At 40.8% G+C, this 17,574-nt stretch overlaps 1 long non-coding RNA gene across 1 annotated transcript in view; it reads right to left on the bottom strand.

The window, feature by feature from the left end:
- LOC308485903 overlaps positions 1-16,985 on the bottom strand; it is a 133,243-nt gene extending 116,258 nt beyond the window's left edge. The window contains exon 1 of the long non-coding RNA XR_013990839.1: positions 16,416-16,985. This is a non-coding gene — a long non-coding RNA (uncharacterized lncRNA). The remainder of the gene's footprint in view (positions 1-16,415) is intronic.
- Between the last annotated feature and the right edge of the window lie 589 nt (positions 16,986-17,574).

Genomic DNA, 17,574 nt, shown 5'->3' with positions numbered 1-17,574 from the left:
CTTTGCATTATTACTTACTTACACACACACACACACACACACACACACTCCACTCTATTCTTGATTTCATTTACATCTATTGGTAAAATTAAGCAATTTTATTTTATTTTTACTATGATCTAAATATGCCACTGGGAAACCCTAATTTCCACATTTTATCCCACCCATCTTACGGAGTGACATATAGAATGCCCCCAGCTTTATCCTCACAACAGCCCTGTGTATTAGGTTAGGGTGAAAGAGTCATCCAGTGCTCTGATCTAGAGGAAGGATGGGCTATAAATATTCTGAAATTAATAAATAAGAATGGCCCAAGATTTTCCAATATGGTCAGCTAATCTACTCCAGAAACACATCAAGCAAATCAAGCACCAGTTCCATGTTTGACAATGGTGCAAGATAAGCTTTAAATTTATCTTGGGTGATATGCATGTTAATAGATTTTATAATGCCCGGACCGTATTTCCAAAATCTAAGGCAATAGGTGACATGGCACATAATCCAGGCAGAGTTGGGTTTGTCCCATTTCCACTGATATCAAAAGAAAATTTTAACATAACTGGGGAGCATAAGTAAAATCAGTTTCTTCTGACTTATAGTCATGGGAAAAAGAAAGTGCCCCCTCTTTGAATTCTGTAGTTTTACATATGAAGACATAATAACAATCATCTATTCCCTAGCAGGTAAATAAAACCTCAGATGAACAACAACACATGACATATTACTCTGTGTCATGATTCATTTAACAGAAATAAAGCCAAAATGGAAAACCCATTTGTGGAAAAACTAAGTACACCTTATGATTCAAAAGCTTGTAGAACCACCTTTAGAAGCAATAGCATGAAGTAATTGTTTTCTGTAGGACTTTATCCATCTCTCACATTGTTGTGGAGGAATTTTGGCCTACTCTTCTTTACAACGTTGCTTCAGTTCATTGAGGTTTGCTGGCATTTGTTTACGCACAGCTTTCTTAAGGTCCCACACAGCATTTCAATTGGGTTGGGGTCTGGATATCGACTGGTTCTGTTCTTTTTCAGCCATTCTGTTGTAGATTCACTGGTGTGCTTGGGATCCTTGTCCTGTTGCATGACCCAATTTCAGCCAAGCTACAGCTGTCGGGCAGATGGCCACACATTTGACTGCAGAATACTTTCTTACTGAGGGGTTCATGGTCAATTCAGTGACTGCCAGGTTCCCAGATCCTGTGGCTGCAAAACAAACCCAAATCATCACCCTTCCACCACTGTGCTTGACAGTTGGTGTTAGGTGCTTGTGCTGATATGCTGTGTTTGATTTTTGCTAAACGTGGTACTGTGCATTATTGCCAGAAACCTCCACTTTGTCTCATCTGTCCAAAGGACATTGTTCCAGAAGTCTTGGGGTTTGTTCAGATGCAACTGCAAACCAAATCTGTGCTGCCATGTTCTCTTTAGAGAGACAAGGCTTTCTCCTGACAAACATGACAAACAAACCATACTTGTTCAGTCTTTTTCTAATTGCACTGTCATCAACTTTAACATTAAACATGCTAACAGAGGCTTGTAGAGCCTGAGACGTAAGTCTTGGTGTTTTTGTTTTTGTTTGCAGTTTCTCTGAGAATTGAATGGTCTGACCTTGGGGTGAATTTGCTGGGACGTCCACTCCTGAGAAGATTGGCAACTGTCTTGAATGCTTTCCACTTTTGAATAATCTTTCTCACTGTAGAATGATGGACATAAAATTGGTTGGAAATGGCCTTAAAACCCTTCCCAGTTTCATGAACAGCAGAACTTGCTTCTCTAAGAGCATTGTGTCATCTTTCCTCTTTGGCATTGTGTTAAAGCACATCTGAATGCTCCAGACCAGAACCCCCCCCCCCCAAAAAAAACACCCTTGGCTTTTATAGAGGTGGGCACACTTGCAGATGATCAATTAAGCAAGGGCATTTGATTAGCAGCCCTTGTCTACTACTTAGCTTCTTGATTCCTATGGAAACAATAAGGGTGTACTTAGTTTTTCACACATGATTTCTGCATCTTCACTTTATTTCTTTTAAAGAAATCATGACATGGTGTAATATGTCATGTGCTGTTGTTCATCTGAGGTTGTATTTACCTAATTTTAAGACCTGCTAAGGAACAAATGATTGCTTTTATGTCCTGACATGCAGAACTGCAAAATTCAAAGAGGATGCACTTTCTTTTTCCAATGACTATACACCCATAATATTTTCTTTTTTGGGGGGGGAAACCAGTTTGTCATTTTAAACCCCTCCCTGTGATTAATCTATAGGTTAATTAGGCCATTAAACCTCTTGTCAACAGCAGTGATAATATAAACAACTGTGATCCAATCAGATTTGTATATTTCATATGAATCTCAAATAGATGTTCCTTTAAAAACTGTTTCAATTGGCTGCTGAGGAAGAGAGAAAGATTATGAAAGCATTATACACTTAAGAAATGCAGGATCACAAGAAAATATCAGAGCATGGGTAAAAAAACAAAACAAAACAGCACTTCTGCTTTTAAGATAGTTTTTGGTCATGCTCTTTTTTGGGTTACATCCTTCCACTGTAAGGAGTGACCCAAACGTAGGCCAGTTCCTTTCAAAGTTCCTGCCCTACTATCTCAAATGCCTTTCACTAGAAATGTCACACAGCTCAAACTTGGCAGGGTACATGCGAATAATTCATTGTAACATTTCACTGCAGCCCATCCCAATGTCAGTATTTTAATCCTTTCTTGAACCAGTTGCCAATCAGAGTGTTAATCACGGGCGTGAGCGAGACCTTGCAGAAAGCACATATTTCTAGGAAATGAGTTGAGTACACATAATTCTGTGGCATCAAATCCTATATGAGCAATAGTTATAAAAATATAGCCAGAGTAGCCCTGTGCAGATCATCACCCAGCCTTTATTTAAAAGTAGAACAACCTTTATCTAAAAAGATTCCTGATTAAATTTTAAAAGTACAATTCTGGTGCAAGTCATGTGAAATGTTGACACTGTGGGGTTTTTTTGTATGTATGTATGTATGTATGTATGTATGTATTGTGGCATTTGTATACCATCCCATCATGTAAAGTTCTCTGGACAGTTTCCAATATAAAATAAATGCATAAAATCAGAAAATCAAAACCTACATAGATACAGGAAAAAACAAAATTCACCACATCCACAAAGTTCAACACAGATTTGAAAATTCAGTATCTACTTAGGAAATGTTGAACCATTCAGAAAATAAATCCATTACCTTTGCTAGTAAAAGGAGGAATAAATAGGTAACGTTCAGACTGAGTGCTAAATAAAAATGAAAGGAGGGAGGGCCATAGTTTAGTGGTAGAGGACCACTTCAAAAAATCCCCAGATTTAACCTGTGGCATCTCCAGTTAAAAGGATCTGGTGGCAGGTGATTTGAAAGATGTCTGCCTTAAGACCTTGAAGAGCTGCTGCCCTATAAGAGAAGCAGACAATATAGCGGGCTAAGCAGACTGTGCAAATAGCTTGACCTGGTTTATTGCAGCCTTCTTTGATCTATAGAAAAGAGTGTTTTAAAATGCTAGCTGAAAAGTATGGGTTGGTAGATGTGGTGTAAATATGGTGCTGTTTTGTGGAGTGTTTATTATTAGTGTGTTAGTGCCATCTGCTGTTACATGGCCTATCAAAGCTGCCTTATTAAGAAGCACACTGTTTAATTCAGTTCGTCTTCAGCACTTAAGTGTTTAGGACTGGGGAATTCAGTAAAGAAACCCAACAACAACCCAGGGTTAAGAAAGCAGTGGGCAATTAGCAAAAAAGCAAATCAATTGCAATGTAGGGAAGGAGGAGCAATGTAGGGAAGGAAGACCCAAGTATAACCTGATAATTATTCATTGTGCTCACTGGGATTGCAACCCGTAGCACATTATCAGTGAGGGTGCCCCAACAGGAGCTGTTTATTTAGGATAAAAGCCTATATTATAGTTCAGGGATAAGGATTCTTAGCCTGGGGTGGGAGAAGGACAGAACACAATCCTCCAGCCCTCAATGTTTAGCCCTTGAAACCCTTCGCAGACCAAACCCTTCACCAGCCCTGCTCAAATGTTTACCCTGGTTAGAATGCCCTTGTGATGTGACAATGCCTTTTGATCACCTGGATGGAGTGTGTGTGTTTGTGTGTGTGTGTGTGTGTGTGTGTGTGAGAGAGAGAGAGAGAGAGCGCGCGCGCGCATTTGATTTCCACATGGCTGGATTGTAGTCTGCTGTCACAACCATTGCTCCACCCAGTTCTGCCCCTGCCCCTGCCCCTTCCTGCCACTCATCTGTGGTGCCTAGAACACCCGCCACCACCCATGAGGGAGTGTGGTCATCCAACTGAAAAACATTTCCCTCATGCAGTAGGCCCTTCTCTTGGTTTTAGTGTATTTATGTGGGGTTTATTATCTGTTTGGTTGGTTGTAAGTCACTTTCAGTTGTCCTGAGCAAGATAAAGTAACTAACAAAGTTAAACAACAACAACAACATCATAGGGGATCATTCCATCAGGCAAGCCGAAGTGTTTGCCCTCATGGAATGATCATCTTGGTGCAATGTTGAACTTCTCCCAATATTTTGAACAGTAGTCTCAAGCCTTCCTCCATAGGAGCCAGCTCCTGGGGGCCAAGGCACTTTGGGGCTCCCAATGTTAATGTTCAGAGGGCATTTGGCTCCGCCCCCTGGCTCCTCATGATGTTGCATGTGCAAAGTCAGGACATTGCGTTGGGCTCCCCATCATCTTGAGAAGCTGGCACCTCTGCCTTCCTCTGTTCTAATAGATCCATGTACTCTTAGAGTCTGTCCACAAAATGTTAAGATTCCACTTTTATAAACCTTTAACCAATTCTGGAAGATATTGGTTACAGTTGTGAATATAGACGATGGAGTATAGCCCACATTTGGATTTGATAGGAAGTTCTCCTAAGCCAGCAACTCATAATTGGTTCAGAAACTGGCATTTCTGATCTCCGTCTGTAGTAAAAAAAGAATTACTGGCGAATAGCATGGTGGTGTAACCTTGCCATTCATGGGTTCATTGTCTGATCTTTACATCAAAGGTGACCAGGGTTTAATATTGTCACATGCAATTTTGTCTCAAAAGAACTATGTGTGTGATTAATTCAGGAGCAAACCTGTCAATTCAGCTCCATGTGAAGGAAAGCTGCTTAGCTACTCAAGCCTTAAAATGGAGCTCCAATTGGCAGATTGCCCAGCAACAAATGGAATGGGGAATGGTGGTCAGGCGCGGGGGAGTCAGTGCATGCTATTGAATGTAAATCCCAAATTCAGTAAATGTGCTTCCCCAAGCAGGATATCATCACTGAAATTAGGCACATCTGGGCATGCCTTTGAATAATTTTAGAAGGCAAAGTATCAGAGAACCGATCACCAAAGATCTGTTATCTTGCACGACAATGCACATGACATTTTAAGAGGCAGACAAATCACCTACAAAACCTGATTTCTTGTCTGTTGCTCAGACATACTGGAAAGAGGGCTACATATGGCATGTTGGAGCTTTTTGGATCAATTTTGATTCCACAGCAAAACTGTTGCATGAATCGCAAGACAGCTTTTAAAGCTTGAAAGACTTTTGAATGTGGAGACTCTCAAGTCAGCAGAGGAGCTGCTGATTGGGAAAGACAAACACACACACAATCCGGTGCATGTGAGGTTTGGCCACAAAAATGTACCACATAAATCAGCCTTAAATTAAAGTCAAGAGAGCTTGAATAATTCCTGGGGCAATCGGCACAGCTTTAGGCAAATTACTTTTGGCCTGACTTTCAAAGGCACCAAAGGATCTGTACTAACTTCTTCACCTATAGCTTTTTCATCTTTGGGATGTTTACCAAAACTGGAAGTCTAGCACTTCTAAAAATATTATTTTCTTAATATATTCATAGAATTGAAAGTGAGGATAGTCTAATCAGATCCCACCAGAAATATAAGGGCAGATGTCCCCGTCACATGCAAAAAAATAAGGTGTGGATCACAGAGCAGGCTAGTGAGACTGAGCTTGGTGGACATGGAATGCTGACTTACTGCTGAGTAGGAGGAAAATGGGAAGTGTAAAACAGTGGGTGGGAACGGGAACGGAATGGAGTATCCTGGAAAGGGGCATAGCTGCCTGGCTGGAGCTGTGAAGGGCAGCACTCCACACTACAACATTTTGCTGCAGGTTCCACTTGTTCCCACCTACATTGCAGTGACCACATGGTTTTCATTGAACCGGCTGAATGTGCCTTTTGGTGCAGATGCCATTCTGGGACATGACTTGTTGCCCATGACGAGAGCAGAGCTGAGGCCGTTTATGTGTGCACATTTAAAATACAGAAGCACAAAAAGAAAAGATTTCCAATTGGTTCAAGCAAAAGGCTTTCCTGCAGGAGCAGAGCGCTTTACCAACTGCCACAGCTTTGACAACCACCTCCTGGCTAAAATACTTTTGCTCCGCTTTAGAGGATTATATTTCTTACTGCGGAGAGAGTTTAGATAGTGTGGTTTACAGTCTAAGGGAAGAGTAAAAAAAACACACACCTAATGTTGTCCTGAAGACAACAAAGAAAGCATTTTCCCTTTTAAGATAATTATCATCCGTGTTTATAGTGATTAAGCTACAAAGATTAATAATCAACAACACACAAAAATTGCCTGAAGGCAACACCTGAGAGCTTAACATCAGTAAAGGCTTCTTAAGTTATTGCTCTCCCTCTCTCTCATCAGTGGAAAAGGTTTCATTCACTGCAGCATTTTCATCTTGAGTTCATCTGAAACGGAAGAAAGCCGGGCTTTCCTACCCATAGCATGGGAATGCTGGGAGACTTTGATCCATTGTTTGTATATCAGCTCTTTGATAATGAGTTACAGTGTACTGTGGTTTTTAAAGCATGGTCAGATGGTTCTTTTATACTTAGAGCTGTGCCAGCGTTTCCATGATCACCGTGTCACATGTGCCTAGCGTTGCTTGTATTAATTTGTTCCAACCTAAAACATGATTGCTTCCGCCTTCCCTCCCCCACACCCCTGGAATGAAAACACAAGGCACTGCAAATGGGTTCAGTTGTGGGCCACAGCCTTGTTGACGTATGTGTTTGATTTGCAGTCAACTAGCCAAAGGCAATCTCTCCCCTAACTCAGCTCTGGTGCATTTGCTACCACGAAGAGAGTTAGGAAACGGCATCTCCTGATGCTCACCTTGAATAGGTGGACACCTTGAATAGGATGGTTTGTCCTTGGACAAACCATCAGATCCCTGGTGTAGCAGGTGTCTACTCTTTGCAGTCTTCAAAGATCTCAACAGGTGTCACATGGAAGAAAGAAAAAGCTTGTTTTCTACTGCTCTGGATGGCAGGACATGAACTAATAATAATAATAATAATAATAATAATAATAATAATAATAAATTATTTATTCCCCAGCAGCTCTGGGCGGCTTCCAACAGAATATTAAAATACAATAGTCTATTAAACATTAAAAGCTTCCGTAAACAGGGCTGCCTTCAGATGTCTTCTAAAAGTCTGGTACTTGTTTTTCTCTTTGACATCTGGTAGGAGGGTGTTCCACAGGGCGGGAGCCACTACTGAGAAGGCCCTCTGCCTGGTTCCCTGTAACTTGGCTTCTCGCAGTGAGGGAACTGCCAGAAGGCCCTTGGAGCTGGACCTCAGTGTCCGTGCAGAACGATGCGGGTGGAGACGCTCCTTCAGGTATACTGAACTGAGGCTTCAAGTTATAAGAAAGGTGATTCCAACTAAACATCAGGGATAACTTTTTTTTGACAGTAAGAGCTGTTTGACAGTGGAACGGACTCCCTCAGAAGGTGGTGGACTCTCCATTTTTGGAAGTTTTTAATCAGAAGTTGGATGGCCATCTGTCATGTATGTTTCAGTTGAGATTCCTGCATTGCAGGGCTTTGGACTAGATGATCGTTGGGGTGCCTTCCAACTCTACAATTCTATGATTCTTTGAAGGCATGTGCTTTGCTACTAGCAATAGTCCTTCCCCACTGAATGGCTGACTTGTGTAATCCTCCTTTCATCATTCAAATGCCTCTGGGTGCTCACACATGTCTATCTCTCCACTTCCATCTGACTCCATTGAGATCATAATGCTGCCCTATTCAAGTGGGAAAACACTGTAAGCCCTCTTCTTTTTTAGTGCAGAGAAAGCCCATGTTACCTAAACACTGTTGCCTCAATGGACGTTGGGAAAAAGGAACCTGGGTGATGAGGCATCAAGCTAGGTGACTGGGAAGTGTCTTCAGAGTCTATTTTCTCCAGCGTTGGAGCTATCGAGTGGCTGCCTTTTTCCAGTGTTTCCTGATTGCACAAGTCTGCAATAGATCTTTAGGGTACAAAGTACCATTCTGACATTTGTCCTGAGTACTACTTGTATGTTTTCCATCACTCAACAACATCATTCAACAGGGATATCGTCAGCCATTTGTGACTGCAAGGCAGAATAGAGCAGAGCTTTTTTCAGACATATCTGATACTTGTAAGGGCTGGTCCTGTTGAAAAACTGATCATTTTGGCTGAGTTACAAAACTTTTTCAGTGGCGTGTAAACCTTGCAGAAGCAATAATTGATTTTTTTTATTTTTAAAAAATGTTTTCACTAGCCATTTCAAGTGGAGTAAAGGACTTGTCATCTTTTGGCCCATCACCCAAACTACAAACTGCAGCTACAAAAACAACATGAATAAGAAGCACTCAAACTTGATTCAGCTCTTCAGCGGATCAATATGATTGAAGAGATTAGGATGGTACTGGCACGTCAGAGCTCCATTAATGTCAGACCACCAGGTTGGACATTCAGGCACTGCTAACAGATGCTGAGTTGCATGAACTTGTCAAATTTAGCATTAGCCATCTTTGCATAGAATCCTAAACTATTATGAGTTGCTAAAGTTCAAGCCATAGGTGAGAAAGCAAGCTTGTATAACTAACCATGGTTTGTTGAAAAACAGGATACCATGTGTAAAAGTGAAACTAAACTTTGTTGAAGACTTACTTACAGAAGTTACATTTGAAAATGTCTCATAGATAGAATCAGTTTGTTAAAATGAATTTGTAAAAAGATTTTGCATTGGGAATAACTAGTTTGAATGCAGAGCCTAAATTTGGGATAGGAAAGCCTTTACTTTGTACTATCATCATGAGTTCCAAATTGTATTGTCCATTGATAAATAGCTATCAATTTGTAACATATATTTTAAGAGGTTGGGAGTAGAAAATTTTTGTAAGCCTGGTCTACTTTCAACCTCGAGAGAGAAAACTATCTGGACCTATTGCTGCCTGAGTATGCTGATGTCCCTTTGGGGTCAGGGAGCGCTTTTATTGGTAGGAGCACAATTATGGATAGGATTGTTGGATAAGAGTGGATTATGAAGTATATTGGGACGTGGGTGGCACTATGGTCTAAACCACAGAGCCTAGGGCTTGCCGATCAGAAGGTCGGCGGTTCGAATCCCCGCGAAGGGGTGAGCTCCCGTTGCTCGGTCCCAGCTCCTGCCAACCTAGCAGTTCAAAAGCATGTCAAAGTGCAAGTAGATAAATAGGTACCGCTCCAGCGGGAAGGTAAACGGCGTTTCCGTGTGCTGCTCTGGTTCGCCAGAAGCAGCTTAGTCATGCTGGCCACATAACCCGGAAGCTGTACGCCGGCTCCCTCAGCCAGTAAAGCAAGATGAGCGCCGCAAACCCAAAGTCGTCCGCAACTGGACCTAACGGTCAGTGGTCCCTTTACCTTTATGGCAATTAATCATACCGCACAGATACACTTGACCTAATTAAAAAGCAAATAACTTTTTCCCTTGAAATATTTCAGAAGAAGCTGGGCAGGCATCTTGCAGCAGGTGACTTTTTTTTTTTTTAAAGATATTTATTAAGATTTTCAAAATGTTACAAAACAAAAACAAAAAAAGAAAAAAGTACAAAAATAAAAATGGCTAAAAACAACTCAATCTTTCCATTGCTTATTTTTCATTAGCTTATTTCCCGGACCTCCTCACGCCTCCCTTTTTTGTATTCCAGTTCAGTTTGTTGGTTCAGCAAATCCTTACCCTCTTGTTTATCCTAATCTTTAATCTTAAAATATTGTAACGTTAAATTTTTACCTATTAATAATCCATTTTTCATATTCCCTTATAGTATTACAGCTGAAAACCACTTAATTTTTATCCAACATCATTCTAACATTCATTAATTTTACAATATTTCTGTAGATAGTCCTTAAATTTCTTCCAATCTTCTTCCACCGACTCTTCTCCCTGGTCTTGGATTCTGCCAGTCATTTCCGCCAGTTCCATATAGTCCATCACCTTCATCTGCCATTCTTCCAGAGTGGGTAGATCTTGTGTCTTCCAATACTTTGCAATGAGTATTCTTGCTGCTGTTGTGGCATACATAAAAAAAGTTCTGTCCTTCTTTGGCACCAATTGACCGACTATGCCCAGGAGAAAGGCCTCTGGTTTCTTCGAGAAGGTATATTTAAATACCTTTTTCAATTCATTATATATCATCTCCCAGAAAGCCTTAATCCTTGGGCACGTCCACCAAAGGTGAAAGAATGTACCTTCAGTTTCTTTACATTTCCAACATTTGTTATCGGGCAAATGATAAATTTTTGCAAGCTTGACTGGGGTCATGTACCACCTGTATATCATTTTCATAATATTCTCTCTTAAGGCATTACATGCCATAAACTTCATACCTGTGGTCCATAACTGTTCCCAGTCAGCCATCATTATGTTATGTCCAACATCTTGTGCCCATTTGATCATAGCAGATTTCACCGTTTCATCCTGAGTATTCCATTTCAACAGCAAGTTATACATCTTTGACAAAATCTTAGTTTTGGGTTCTAACAGTTCTGTTTCTAATTTTGATTTTTCCACCTGGAAACCAATTTTCTTGTCCAAATTATATGCCTCCATTATCTGATAATAATGAAGCCAGTCTCGCACTTTGTTTTTTAATTTCTCAAAACTCTGCAATTTCAGCCTATCTCCATCTTGTTCCAAATTTTCCCAATATTTCGGCCATTTGGCCTCCATATTGAGCTTTTTCAGAGCTTTCGCTTCCATCGGTGATAGCCACTTTGGGGTTTTATTTTCCAATAAGTCCTTATATCTTATCCAAACATTAAACAATGCTTTCCTGACAATATGGTTTTTAAATGCTTTATGTGCTTTGACCTTATCATACCACAGATATGCATGCCATCCAAATACATTATTAAAACCTTCTAGGTCCAAAATGTCAGTGTTTTCAAGAAGCAGCCATTCTTTCAACCAGCAAAAAGCTGCTGATTCATAGTAAAGTTTAAAGTCTGGCAGGGCAAATCCACCTTTAAACAATTATACACACAAGGGCCACAGAAAGAAATGGGCATAGATCACTTTTTGAAGACAAATGGATTACAAAAAATCTCTCAAGAAAGTAAATTAATGTTGAATTATAAAATATCTGAACAGGAAGTAGAAGGTGCCATTCAAAACATGCAATTGGGCAAATCTCCAGGACCGGATGGGCTGACTTCTAGATACTATAAATCCTTGAAAGAGTGGTTAGTACAACCTTTAAAGGAAGTCTGTAATGAAATATTGGAAGGGAAAAGGGCACCAGAGTCATGGAAAGAAGCGTATATTACACTTATACCGAAAACAGAGACTGAAAAGACTCAGCTTAAGAACTACCGCCCCATATCATTACTTAATGTGGATTACAAATTTTTTGCAGACATTTTGGCTAAGAGATTGAAAAAAGTGTTGATGGAAGAGATCCATAAAGACCAAGCGGGCTTTCTCCCGGGAAGACACTTGTCTGGCAATATGAGGAATATAATGGATATTTTGGAAAAACTAGAAGTGAACATAAATACTAAAGCAGTTTTGATATTTGTGGACGCGGAGAAAGCTTTTGACAATATCTCTTGGAGTTTTATGAAGAAGAACCTACAGGGGATGGGGGTAGGCCAAGGTATAAGTGCAATTTATTCAGAACAAAAGGCTAAACTAATTGTAAATAATGTGGTGACGGAAGAATTTAAGATAGATAAAGGGACACGACAAGGCTGCCCAATTTCCCCATTGCTGTTTATATCGGTCCTGGAGGTTTTGCTGAATATGATTAGAAGGGACTGTCGGAGCCAGCCGTACAAATGGCGAAGTTTAGCATAAAATTATGACACAGAGAGCCAGCAATATTTTCATGATGGTAGGAGCAGCTCCCTTCGAACTCCCCTCTCCTCCTGCAGCTACTTTTATTACTCTCCTTTCTCTCTCTCCAGCCGCATGGCTGTTTTCCAATGTCTCACGTTACCTCATCCGGTCAAGGCTATTATTGCCCCCTTCACCATATAAGGTCAATCACTGCCCAGAGGAAACACAACTGCAATACATTCCAATACATTGTAAAGCTCAGAGTGCTGGTCAGCCGAGGTCAGGGGGCACCCTGCAATATTACAAGCCTTTACCGTGGCTTTATGACTCCCACAAGGGACCAGTTGGTTAAAGGTATACAAGTCGGAGCTAAACAGTACAAATTGAGAGCATTTGCAGATGACTTAGTACTGACGTTACAGGAGCCAGAATCTAGTACCAAAAGGGTTCTAGAACTGATTCAAGAATTTGGTCAGGTTGCTGTATTTAAACTGAATAAGTTAAAAACCAAGGTTTTAAAGAAAAACTTAACACTGATTGAGAAAGAGAGGTTTCAGAATGAAACAGGTTTAACAGTGGTTAAGAAAGTGAAATACCTGGGGATTAATATGACAGCAAAAAATGGGAATTTATTTAAAGACAACTATGAAAAATGCTGGGCTGAAGTGAAAAAAGATTTAGAAATTTGGTCACATTTAAAGCTTTCACTACTGGGTCGTATTGCTGCGATAAAAATGAATGTATTGCCTAGAATGTTATTTTTGTTTCAAACATTGCAAATTGTGGACAAAATGGATTGCTTCAAGAAGTGGCAGAGAGACATCTCTAGATTTGTCTGGCAGGGCAAGAAGCCCAGAATAAAATTTAAGATATTAACTGATGCAAAGGAAAGGGGTGGATTTGCAGCAGGTGACTTTTAGCAATCACCACATCGTTGTGTATCTGGTTTTTCTGATGTTCAGTCCACATTGACCTTGGGGGACAAGGTGGGTGAAAGGCTAAATAAATAAGTGCATATCTTTAAGAATATGAAATCAAGACTTGCAAGGTTACAGTTCTATGCATATATATGTATATATTAGGAAATCTCACCATGGGTGCATCTAAGTGCATCTAGATTTACAGCCCTAGGCTGTTGTCCTATACTTGCTTACTCGGGAGTAAGTGCAATTGAAGTCAGAATTTCTTACCTTTGATCAAACATGCATAGGATTGACCTATAAAAACTATTTTAAGGCTCCAATCCTATACCTGAGAGCAAGTCTCCTTGAACTCAATGGGACTGCGCTCAATCATTTACCCTACTACATACCATGCTTTATTTGATGGTTAAAAATAAGGTTTCTTTTCTAAAAAGATACACACAGAGCAAATTCTGCTTTGACTACTGCTGAACTCTGAGGTCAAGAGGCAAATCGATCTCAGGTAAAAGTTAACCCCATTGAAAGAAACCACTGGATTCTCCTTCTCCACTAATAATAAAAGTGCACTTTTCTGTTGACATGGGACTATTACTGTCATCAGAGTAGTTTCTTTAATTTTCTTTCCCCTTCACCCTCAATTTAAAATAAGGGTCTGGCAACCCTGGTTCATTCTGTATGTCACACTGTCTGCTTCTCTTCCACTTTCTGATTATTTTGACCTCCAGATAATAAAGAAGCCCTTTCAATTGCTTCTGTTTCAGAACTGTCATCAGGCGGTAGCTGTGCTTCCTGCCAAACGAGTGAGCAAGGTGAAATCACAGAGCTACAGCTATGAAAAATGGCATGTTTGGCTTTCACAGGAGTGAAAGGCTGCATGTAACCTTTCTTTCAAACATCCCTCTGTCACCATGCGATCCCACCAGCCCTGGGCTCATTCCAGCTTGTTCACAAATCAAAGGTAACTGACAGAAGCCAATGGGGGTCACGTAAATCACCTGCTAACGGGAAGAGAGAGGAACAGGGAGAGAGGATGTGTTGTACATCCCAGCAGATAGTGATCCTGGAGAACCCCACAGGTGTGTGGATGGAAGGTCAGAGAAAAGCTTTGGTTGCTCCTTTTGAGCAAAGCATATTTTGCAAATTACTTAAATGTGATTCACGCCATCAAAACATACTTTATACTTCAATCTTTAATCAACTCCATTCTCTCTTGTTCTAGGAGTGTAACAATCCCCGACTGCATTAGGATGGGACAGTTATTTGTAAACTCAACCAGCAAAGAAATATTTGGTCAATTATTGTCTGGCATTGGCCGAGTAGTCAAAGCATCAACAGAGTACATTTGTATCAAGTCCACTTACCACTTAGGGGGCAGGCGGTGTTGTAGCCTGGCGCAGCCGCCATAGTTCACTTCTGGTGCTGGCACTGAACGTTGGACCTAACAACTTGCGTCAATGGCCAGGGCATTGGATTCAGGCCTGCCTGCAAATTGCCCAGTCATGGGTGGGCCTGGAGACAGGTTCTCCTCAGAAGCAGGCCCAATGGGCATTCAGGCTTCCCTTGGGCCCACTCCTTGGGCTTAAAAGCCAGACAGCCCTGAGCCCTGCCTATGTTTTCAGCTTTTAATTATGCTTGCTTGGCCTTGCTGTGGACTTCATTGGTCACCGTATTCGGGGCTGGGTAGAAATTTATCCACCCAGCAAATTTGTTCCACTCCGGTGTTTTTGTCTACCTCACAGCGGTCATCACAACTTTGGTGGTTTAAGCATTGGATAAGCCTTAGTCTTGGCTGGAGGGGAGGTTGTGGCTCTGCCTGTCCCTATGAGAAAAGGATATCCCACTAAAGAGATATGGGAGGAGTTGCTTTTGTCCTAGATGGGGGCTAGGGCCACAGCACTCATCAAGACAGCCATCCTGTGGGGTACTCCTACTTGATATAAGTCATAGGACTCCCCTGCTGTTGGATTGACCCTGGGTATACTTCCGGCAGGTGGGCTTGAAGTCAATGGCTGTATCCAATACCTATGCCAAACCTCTAACATCTGCAATCAATAAAGTTGTGGCCTTATTTGATCCAAAAAGCACTGTGTTCTGCCTGGTTTATTGCTGTGGAAAATGGGGTGGTGGGTGGCACAGTGCCTTGACATGCAATGAGCAGGACTTAAACTGATTACAAAAATCCAAGTTACCTGTGAAACATTTGCAGCTGAAATAAAACAAAAATTGTCCTCAAAATTCTCTTCTGTGGATGATTTTGATGCTGAATATTCTCAAAGTATTTCTCTCTGGAGGGAAATCACCTGGGAACACCATGTACTTTAATTAAAGTTTCATGATGTAAATTATTCAGTGATAACAACAGCAAATGTTGGAATAGTTTCCTAATATTCGTAGATGTCTGTGTTTCAGCCAAATGATGTTTGGTTTTGATATCTGATACGTAATTTGCAATGTTTGATCATTGACCTGCAATGGTAATAAACATCTGGCAGTGCTGACAGCTGACATGGAATTGCATAGCATAGTGTGTGTGTGTTTTTCCATTTTTTACCACCATGCAACATCATCCATATCAGCATCTGCCAAGAAACTGCCAAGAAACTTCTACAACAGAGACCCTGTACATTACAGAGAATCTTGGGGGACATGTTCTTAGGTAAACCCTCATTTCACAAGGCAGAGCATTGGACCTTACCATCACCTATTTTGAACTGAGAGTGTTTCCTCTCATGTATCCCTGTGGCTGTTTGTGAACTATAGATAGAGGAAGATCAGTCATGATGGAACAATATATCCTTCAGCTGTCCTTCTCAATGAAGGAGACCCATTAAGTCTACAAATTACACAGGATATATCATTTATAACCCAGAAGGCTGTTTGCACTTTGGCATGCAATGGAGTCATTTTGTCTAATTTCTGATGCTCAGGTGAGATGCCATGGCTTACACATGCACAAGAGGGGGTTATCAGGAGGTTTGGGGCAACAACAAGGATTGTAGCATTGCAATTTTGAAAAGAAATAAAACCAGAGTGGGAAGAACTCTAAAAGAACTCAATGAGGACTGACCAAGGAGCTGATTGGCTGTGGGGAGGGAAAATGGAAAATATGGCAGATAAGGAAATGGAATCAAGTCTTCTGTAGGGTCAGGCTGACCAACTGCAGCAATAGACAGGAACACACCACACGGACAATTTGTTGCAGATCCCATTTTTTTGTACTATACAGTATGAGCATTGGCATGTATTTTTTTATGTTAACAGCATTTGAGAATTGCCCCATATTCCTGTTTTTCAGGTACAGAAATCAATCTGAGAGAGGGAGAGAAAGGGACTTACCCATAGCTGAAGTATATCTCAGATTTTGACCTTTGGTGCTTTTGGTTCTACCCCAACTGCACGGACTGCCTCGCAATGTTGTCAATGAGCTCACTGTCTCCCACTGTCCCTGCTTCTTGTTTATACATGATCCATCAAAGATTTGCCTTGCTAGCAGTGTCTTTCTTTTTGGTCAGCCTAGCTTCCCCTGCATTTCCTGTCTTGAAAGAATTTTGGCAGGTTTACGCATGACACTACATTGCCCTGGAAAGTGGAAAGTCTGTAATTAGACACTGTGTAATCAGCTGCCTCCCACTGGCAACCAGTCTGCCTTAAATCTGCCATCACAATTAATCAAGAAATCCCCTCTGGGGAAGTCACTGCCTCCACAAACCACTAACCTGTCAATTATGGGATTTACGTTAACACTTGCTACTACCAACTCTATGAAAATAACATCCTGTGACATATAAGTGGCCAGAAGAATACCATCCTTATAAGGAGCATGTTTCATGTCAGTGCCTGAGAGGTAAAAACTGAATTTACTCCTTACTCTTGTGTCACGTTAGCAGCAAAACTCCCACTGACCCTTAGCAGAAATGACACCATTGTTATTTGCAAATGTAAGGTATTCATTCAAATTATTAATAGTGTGACTGACAGATATAAACATTGCAGCAACTGGTTTATTTTATTTCTAATACCTAACAGTCAAATTCATAACCCAGTTGAGATGAAGGGTTTACTTCTACTCAAGGCAACTGAAAAAAGCTAGATTCTTATTACTGGGCTGTTAATCAGCTTAGACTTCACTATTTCTTTGCTGAAATTCAGTTGTACACCAGCAGCTAGAGAAAATGCGGAATAATAACCAGTCACCAACCTAACAGGATCCCAAATCCTTAAAACGATTTGGTATCAGATTGAGGTAATTAAGTCTAAGCTTGCTTTGGTAGAAGAGACCCCCAATAGTCACCTGTTGCAGAATGGAAAGATGCCAGGGCATTATCAATTTTTTAAAATTACAGAATTTACTCTCCGCTGTCTTTAAGATTTCAGTTTATTGGTAATCTGATTGTTACAGGGGGGAGGAGTCCAAATGCTACAGTTAATGATTGTATGCAAGAAGAAAATCAACAACAATTTAAGAAGAAGTTAGGATCATGTGGCATCACTAAGG

This window comes from Podarcis pityusensis (genome assembly GCF_964106645.2).
Source record: "Podarcis pityusensis genome assembly, chromosome: 9".
NCBI classification, from domain to species: Eukaryota; Metazoa; Chordata; class Lepidosauria; order Squamata; family Lacertidae; genus Podarcis; species Podarcis pityusensis.
Note: the sequence above shows the minus strand (reverse complement) of the source record. Positions and strands in the feature narration are given on the sequence as shown.